General features: G+C 39.8%; 1 pseudogene; it reads left to right on the top strand.

Annotated features, from left to right (window-relative positions):
- Window positions 1-6,790: 6,790 nt before the first annotated feature.
- On the top strand, window positions 6,791-8,643 carry LOC138072317 (nuclear receptor coactivator 4 pseudogene; annotated as a pseudogene).
- Window positions 8,644-9,244: the final 601 nt, after the last annotated feature.

The following is a 9,244-nucleotide window of genomic DNA, read 5'->3' on the forward strand; positions in this document are numbered from 1 at the left end:
TAGGTTTAGAATAAGTTGGTAGTTGAAACCATTCAGGAATTCAATATACAGGCTACTTTATTACCTTTGGAAAATGAAGAATAATTATCAGTTTTCTAAATGGACTTTCATTTATCTAATCTTCTTTGAGCATCTATACTTACCAGCTACTGTTCTGGGTTGTACTGATTCTGATTGAAGAACAAGATTCTGTCTTAGGATGTTGACATTCTATTCTATTGAGTAGGATAAGGAAAGACAATCATTACAAGTAAAATTAACCTAGATTTTCATTCACAATGGTTATTTCCTTCTCTTTATATTATTCATATTCTTTGCCCATGTTTTGAAAACTGAAATGGCATTACAATTCCAAAATCACAACAGCATACCAATGAATAAAAACAGATTCTGGTTGAGTTTTCTCTGGATTGGAAATTATTTCTAGTTTGAAAGAATACAGTTTCATTTTGCTGAATATGGTGACTAATGTTCAGGTTTTTTTTAACATTAGTAACAATGGCCAAACTTGACTGATATTTAATTCAGCCATATGATATTAACAATCTAGTTTTGCCTTTATGGCATTTAATCATGTGCAACTATTTTAAATAGACAGGCATTAAAACAAAAAAATTACTCTGCTATAAAACATGTTCATATGAGAATTAATAACAGATTTTGTGTGAATTCATTGCAGTCTGACATTTTCTCTTACTGATTATCAGGTCAAGAGTAATTTGTTCCTTGAATAGCTAGGTTTAACTTAGCTTTCCTATTTTGAAAATATCACCATCTAATTCAATGTTTACTTATGTTCAGTCACATAAATAGAAACTATTATAAGCTCCATATTATAAAAACCCAAATCATACCTTTCCAACCCTTACCTAATAGCTTCAATGGAAAAAGATTTGCTTAGATACTCACGCATAGAAAAAATAAAGTAATAGGTGACAGGAATCCTGCAATATGAATTCATACTTCATTTACCCCTGGTCTTCCCTTTTACTCAGTCTTGTTTACCCATGAAAATCTCCTATTTTTATGTCATCCACTTTATCTCTCAAGGTTTAAAACAATAGATCCCACTATCAATTAAAAATCAAGGTGATGAGGTTTGATTCAAATAATTCTCCAACTATGCATTCTATAAAAAATTTCTTGGCAGAAAACAGGGAGCACCACCCTAAAACAGCACAATTTAAAACTAAAGATTTTTTTTTTCCAAAACTGAACCAGGGAGAAAGACAAAATTTGTACAGACCGATCACAAGCACAGAAATAAAAAATGTAATAAAAAATATTCCAACAAACAAAAGCCCAAACCCAGATGTCTTCATAGGTGAATTCCACCAAAAAATTAGACAAGAGCTAACACTTATCATATTCAAACTCTTCCAGAAAATTCCAGAGGGAAAAAACTCCTAAAATCCTTCTATGAGGCCTCCATCACCCTTATACCAAAACCTGACAAAGATGCCACAAAAAAGAAAACTACAGGCCAATATCACAGGTAAATATAGATGCAAAAATCCTCAACAAAATTCTAGCAAAGAGAATCCAGCAACATATTAAAAAGATCATACATCATGACCAAGTGGGCTTTATTCCAGGGATGCAAGGATGTATATTGTCACCCTGCTTATTAACTTATATGCAGGGTACATTATGCAAAATGCCAGGCTGGATGAAGCACAAGCTGGAATCAAGATTTCCAGGAGAAATAACGATAAGCTCAGATATGCAGATGACACTACCTTTTTGGCAGAAATGAAGAGGAACTAAAGACTCTCTTGATGAAAGTGAAAGAGGAGAGTGAAAAAGCTGGCTTAAAGCTCAATACTCAGAAAACTAAGATCATGGCATCTCGTCCCATCATTTCATGGCAAATAGATGGGGGGGGGGGGAATGGAAATAGTGACAGACTCTTTTCTTGGCTCCAAAATCATGGCAGATGGTGACTACATCCATAAAATTAAAAGACACCTGCTCCTTGGTAGAAAAGCTATGACAAATCTAGACAGCATATTAAAAATCAGAGACATTACTTTGCCAACAAAGGTCCATCTAGTGAAAGCTATGGTTTTTCCAGTAGTCATGTACGGATGTGAGAGCTAGATCATAAAGGAAGTTGAGTCCCATCGAACTGATGCTTTTGAATTGTGGTATCAGAGAAGACTCTTGAGAGTCACTTGGACTGCAAGGGGATCAAACCAGTCAAGCCTAAAGGAAATCAGTCCTGAATACTGATTGGAAGGACTGATGCTGAAGCTGAAGCTGAAGCTTCAATAGTTTGGCCTCCTGATGCAAAGAACGAGTTTCTTAGAAAAGACCCTGATGCTGGGAAAAATTGAAGGTGTGAGAAGGGGACTACATAGACTGAGATGGTTGGATGGCATCACTGACTCGATGCACATGAATTTGAAAAATCTCTGGAAGTTGGTGATGGACAAGGAAGACTGGCATGCTGTAGTCAATGGGGTTACAAAGAGTCGGACCCAACTGAGCAACTGAACTGAAGGATTCTTCAATATTTGCAAATAAATCAATGTGATACACCATATTAACAAATTGAAAACCACTAGTTTTTAAAAATGATAAAAATCATATGTTTATTTCAATAGTTGCAGAGAAAGCCTGTGACAAAATTCAACATCTGTTTGTGATAAAAACTCTCCAGAAAGTAGGCATAGAGGGAATATACCTCAACATAATAAAAAGCCATATATGACAATAAACCCCACCATAGAGCTTCCAGGACATACACAGGATTGGGAAATAGGCTCTTGAAGAGCACAAATAGAACCTTGTGCACAAGGACCCAGGATAAAAAAGCAGTGATCCCACAAGAGACTGACCTAGACTTGCCTGTGAGTGTCCAGGAGTCTCCAGCAGAGGTGTGCATTGGTGGTGGCCTGCTGCAGGGATGGGGGCACTGAGTGTATCAGTACATGCATGGGATCTTTTGAAGGAGGTCACCATTATCTACATTACCTCCACCATAGTTTAGCCATAGGTAAATAGCAGGGAGGGGACACAGTCCCACCCATCAACAGAAAACTGGACTAAAGATTTACTGAGCATGGCCCTGTCCATCAGAAAAAGACCCAGTTTCCCCATCTCAGTCTCTCCTATCAGGAAGCTTCCAAAAGCCTCCTATCTTTCTCCATCAGAGAGCAGACAGACTGAAAAGCAGACACAGAAAACTAACCAATCTAATCACATGGACCACAGCCTTGTCTAACTCAATCAAACTATAAGCCATGCCATGTAGGGCCACCCAAGACAGGTGGGTCATGATGTAGAGGTCTGATAAAATGTGGTCCACTGGAGAAAGTAATGGCAAACCATTTCCATATTCTTGCTTTGAGATCACCATGAACAGTATCAAAAGGCAAAATGACAGTACACTGAAAGATGAACTCCCCAGGTCAGTAGGTGCCCAATATCCTACTGGGGATCAGAGGAGAAATAATCCCAGAAAGAATGGAGACAGAGCCAAAGCAAAAAAAAAAAAAAAAAAGAAAGAAAGAAAAAACACTCAGCTGTTGATGTGACTGGTGATGGAAGAAAGGTCCGATGCTGTAAAGAGCAATATTACATAGGAACCTGGAATATTAGGTCCAGGAATCAAGGCAAATTGGAAGTGGTCAAACAAGAGATGACAAGAGTGAATGCCAACATTTTAGGAATCAGTGAACTAAAATAGACTGTAATAGGTGAATTTAACTCAGATGACCATTATATCTACTACTGTGGGCAAGAATCACTTAGAAGAAATCAAGCAGCCATCATAGTCAACAAGAGAGCCCAAGATGCAATATTTGGATGCAATCTCAAAAACAACAGAATCATCTCTGTTTCCAAGGCAAACCATTCAATATCACAGTAATCCAAGTCTATGCTCCTCCGACCAGTAATGTTGAAGAAGCTGAAGTTGAACAGTTCTATGAAGACCTCAAAGACCTTTAAGAACTAACAAACAAAAAACGATGTCCTTTTCATTATAAGGGACTGTAATGCAAAAGTATGAAGTCAAGAAACACCTGGAGTAACAGGAAATTTAGCCTTCGAGTGCAGAATTAACCAGGAAAAGGCATTTAGAGTTTTGCCAAGAGAACACGCTGGTCATAGCAAACACCCTCTTCCAACAACACAAGAGAAGACTCCACACATGGATATCACCAGATGGTCAACACCAAAATCAGATTGAAAAGATGGAGATGCTCTATACAGTCAGCCAAAAGAAGACCAGGATCTGACTGTGGATCAGATCATTAATTCCTTATGGCCAAATTCAGACTTAAATTGAAGAAAGTAGGGAAAACCACTAGACCATTCAGGTATGACCAAAATCAAGTCCCTTACGGTTATATGGTGGAAGTGAGAAACAGATTTAAGGGATTAGATCTGATAGACAGAGTGCCTGATGAACTATGGATGGAGGTTCGTGACACTGAACAGGAGACAGGGATCAAGACCACCACCAAGAAAAAGAAATGCAAAAAAAGTAAAATGACTGTCTGATGAGCCCTTACAAATAGCTGTGAAAGAAGAGAAGTGAAAACCAAAGAAGAAAAGGAAAGATTACCCACTTGAATGCAGAGTTCCAAAGAATAGCAAGGAGAGATAAGAAAGCCTTCCTCGGGAATCAGTGCAAAGAAATAAAGGAAAATAATAGAATGGGAAAGACTAGAGATCTCTTCAAGAAAATTAGAGATACCGAAGGAACATTTCATGCAAACATGGGTTTAATAAAGGACAGAAATGGTACGGACCTTACAAAAGCAGACAATATTAAAAGGTGGCAAAAATACACAAAAAAAGATCTTCACGACCAAGATAATCATGATGGTGTGATCACTCACACTCACCTAGAGCCAGACATCCTGGAATGTGAAGTCAAGTGGGCTTTAGAAAGCATCACTGCAAACAAAGCTAGTGGAGGTGATGGAATTCCAGTTCAGCTATCTCAAATCCTAAACAATTATGCTGTTACAGTGCTGCACTCAATATGTCAGCAAATTTGGAAAACTCAGCCGTGGCCACAGGACTGGAAAATGTCAGTTTTCATTCCAATCCCAAAGAAAAGCAATGCCAAAGAATGCTCTAACTACTGCATAGTTGCATTCAACTCACACATTAAAGTAATGCTCAAAATTCTCCAAACCAGGCTTCAATAATACGTGAACCATAAACTTCCAGATGTTCAAGCTGCTTTTAGGAAAGGCAGAGGAACCACAGATCAAATTGCTAACATCTGCTGGATCATCGAAAAAGCATGAGAGTTCCAGAAAAACACCTATTTCTGCTTTATTGACTATGCTAAAGTCTTTGACTGTGTGGATCACAATAAACTGTGGAAAATTCTGAAAGAGATGGGAGCACCAGACCACCTGATCTGCCTTCTGAGAAATCTGTATGCAGATCAGGAAGCATCAATTAGAACTGGACATGGGACAACAGTCAGTTTCCAAATAGGGAAAGGAATACATCAAGGCTGTATATTGTCACCTTGCTTATTTAACTTATATGCAGAGTACATCATGCAAATCTTGGGCTGGATGAAGCACAAGCTGGAATTAAGAGTGCCAGGAGAAATACCAGTAACCTCAGATATGCAGATGACACCACCCTTATGGCAGAAACGAAGAAGAACTAAAGAGCCTCTTGATGAAATTGAAAGAGGAGAGTGGAAAAAGTTGACTTAAAGCTCAACATTCAGAAAATGAAGATCATGGCATCTGATCTCATCACTTCATGGGAAATAGATTGGGAAACAGTGGAAATAGTGACACTTTATTTTGGGGGGCTCCAAAATCAATCACTGCTGATGGTGATTGCAGCCATGAAATTAAAAAACACTTATTCATTGGAAGAAAAGTCATGACCAACCTATAGAGCATATTAAAAAGCAGAGACATTTGAATGGTCTTAAGAGACCCAAATGTGGTTATTGCCTGTAGCAGAGCAGTTAAGGCCCATCTAGTCAAGTCTATGGTTTTTCCAGTAGTCATGGATGTGAGAGTTGGACTATAAAGAAAGCTGAGCACTGAAGAATTGACGCTTTTGAACTGTGGTGTTGGAGAAGACTCTTGAGAGTCCCTTGGACTGCAAGGAGATCCAACTAGTCATTCCTAAAGGAAATCAGTCCTCAATATTCACTGCAAGGACTGATGGTGAAGCTGAAACTCCAATGCTTTGGCCACCTGATGTGAAGAAATGACTCACTGAAAAAGACCCTGATGCTGGGAAAGATTGAAGGTGAAGGAGAAGGTGATGACAGAGGGTGAGATGGTTGTATGGCATCACCGACTCAATAGACATGAGTCTGGTAAACTCCGAGAAATGGTGATGGATAGGGAGGCCTGGCATCCTACAGTCCATGTGGTCACAAAGAATCAGAAACTACTGAGAGACTGAGCTGAACTGATATAGGACAAACCCACAGCAAACATTATCCTCAATGGCAAAATATTGAAAGCATTTCTTCCAAAATCAGGGACAAGACAAGCGTGCCCACTCTCACCATTACTATTCAACAGAGTTTGGAAATGCTAGACATTGCAATAAGAGAAGAATTAAAAGGAATTCATATTGGAAAAGAAAAATACAAAACACTCACTGTTTGCAGATTATATGATTCTCTACATAGAAAACCCTAGGGCACTGCCAGACGTGCTGGTGGGGCGGGGTGCTCTCTGCAAGCCCAGGGAGTTTTCTCACCCGAGCCTGGATAAAGCAGCATCCTGATTTCTGGGCAGGTCACGCACGGGGGCCTAGCTTGAGAGGAGAAACAAGGTGCAGAATGAGTACCTCACAGGACCAGAGTGGCTGTTCCACTAATAGAGAACGCCTTTCTAGGTCTTGTGATGCACAGAGGGACTTAGAGCTTGCAATTGGTGGAGTTATCCCAGCCAAGCAGCAAATTAAAGATAATTTGCAAGAGGTCAAAGTCCAGATTCACTGCTGCATAAGTCACCACCTGGAATGCCTTCAAAGCTCTGAGGTGTGGTTGTATGAGCAAGTAAATCTCATCTATCAGCTTAAAGAGAAAATACTCTAGCAGCAGGCCCAACAGCTCTACTGGTTACTGGGCCAGTTCAGTGGTCTTATTCATCAACTGGAGTGTAGCCAGTCAAGTCTCAATATGCCTGGACAGGCTGGGGAGTCTGACCCTCAAACCTGAAGATTCAATTGCCCTACTCTGAAGCCAACATAACTGCCCTGCTACAGGCAATCACCACATTTGGGTCTCTTAAGACCATTCAAATTCCTGAGAACCTGATGTCTCATGCTAGTTCATCAATATTGGGTACTTCTTAGAGAAGAGAGGCCATTTCCCATTGCCAGAGCAGAAGTCATCATCCAACACCACAGCTGTCCCTCTCAGTGAATGGCTCCTTGGAAGCAAACCTGCCTTGGTCACCAGGCTCCTTACCTACCCAGCACCAATCTCCAGGCCTGGCTCAACCAAAAGGAGACCTTGGAGAACAGTCAGACATCTGCTAGAGCCTGCAGTTTCTTGAATAATGTCTGGGGCAACCTAAAGGGTTTAGAAAACTGGCTCCACAAGAGTCAGCAACAAGTAGTTTCTAAAAAAGCAAGTTACTGAAAAGTCTTAATAGCTATACCACTACCAGTTCTTACTCCATTGAAATTGAAAAAGTTAGCAATCTAGAGCCTCTTGATCAACTTAAGATGGATCTTTCTGGTTTGCTGGTAACTCCCCAGGAATCCCATAAGCCTGAGAAGTCTGAGAATGGCAGCTATGAAACCTCCAATGAGAAGTTTAAGCTCTTGTTCCGGGTGTTTCGGGAGTCCTACAATGTGAATGACTGGCTTGTCAAGTCTGATTCCTGTATCAATTGTCAGGGTAACCAGCCAAAGGTGTGCAGATTGAGAACCTGGGCAATCTGAAATGCTTGAACTACAACTTGGAGGCCAAGAAACACTTGTCCACTCCCTGACTACTAAGGATTGGCTCATCCAGAACCATCAAGACCTATATAAAGTGGAGGAGGTCTGCCAAGCCAATGAGCCTTGTATAAGTTTTGCAAAGTGCATGTCCGATGAAAATTGTGGGAAGGAAGTTCTGTGTAAATGGCTTCTGAAGAAAGAAGGAAAGGATAAAAATGGTATGCCTGTGGAATCAAAACCTGAACCTGAGAAACAAAGATTCCCTGAACATGTAGCTCTCTCCACCCAGAAGAGAGGCAGCAGAACAAGCTAAGGCACCAAAGGCAATTGCTTCTTCTAGAACTGCTGATTCCTTCCAAGTTATAAGGAACAGTCCCTTGTCAAAGTGGTTCATGACCCCCTCACACAAGAAGTATGTCCCAAGGAAGTGCCTCTTACAGAGGATAGGGCTAGCAAACAAGCTTACAAACCCCTTGGCCACCTCCTGGTGTCTCTTTAACACAGCTTACTGGGTCTTGCCAGGAGAGATGACAAGAAATTTTAGCCCATCATCCTCAGGAGAAGACAAATGGCTACTTTGAAAGAAGGCCAAGGAAGTATTGCTTAATTCGCCCCTACAGGAGGAACACAACTTTCCCCTAGACAGTTATGGCCTCCCGGCAGTTTGTGATCTCTCTGCCTGTATGCAGCTTAAGGTTGATTTTTAAAAAGTAATTGTATCAAACCCCTCTACAGATGTGAAGAAATCAAGTACTAGTCAAGCAAATTTTCTGCAGATTATCACAAATCCATGAGCTAAGTGACTGTGGCTTGTGAAATCATTGTTTCTGGGTCTGATGTAGTTCCTTTCCTGCCCAATTTCGAACAGAAATTAGTCATCAAATTATTAGTTATTGTGTAAAATAAAATGTCTATTTGTTGATGCTGAGGTGATTCAGTTCCTTCTTAGAGAAGTATTAATTCACCCCTACAATAGAATTGCATCATACTGGGTAGTTCTTTCTCATAAGCCTCCATGGCTCCTTAGATTGGGTTGTTATTAGAAGTACACTAAAACACTGCAGTTTTAAAAAATAAAATAGTTTGATAATCAAAGTGTGTTGATGTATTCTAAAGCTAGTAAAATTATCCAGCCTTTTGGTTTCCAGTCTTTGGATGCTTCCCTTATCATGGGTTTTCTTCCATTAATGGTGAATTCTTGTTTAATTTAGATACTATTGTATTTTACACAATTAACCTTAGCAAATATAGAGTTTTTTCTTTACCAAACATGTATTAAAAGTCTTGGCAATTTTTGACATTTATCACAAAACATAGGTTCCAGATGCTACATTATTCTTCT

Source organism: Capricornis sumatraensis, unplaced genomic scaffold, assembly GCF_032405125.1.
Source record: "Capricornis sumatraensis isolate serow.1 unplaced genomic scaffold, serow.2 scaffold1, whole genome shotgun sequence".
Classification (NCBI taxonomy): Eukaryota; Metazoa; Chordata; class Mammalia; order Artiodactyla; family Bovidae; genus Capricornis; species Capricornis sumatraensis.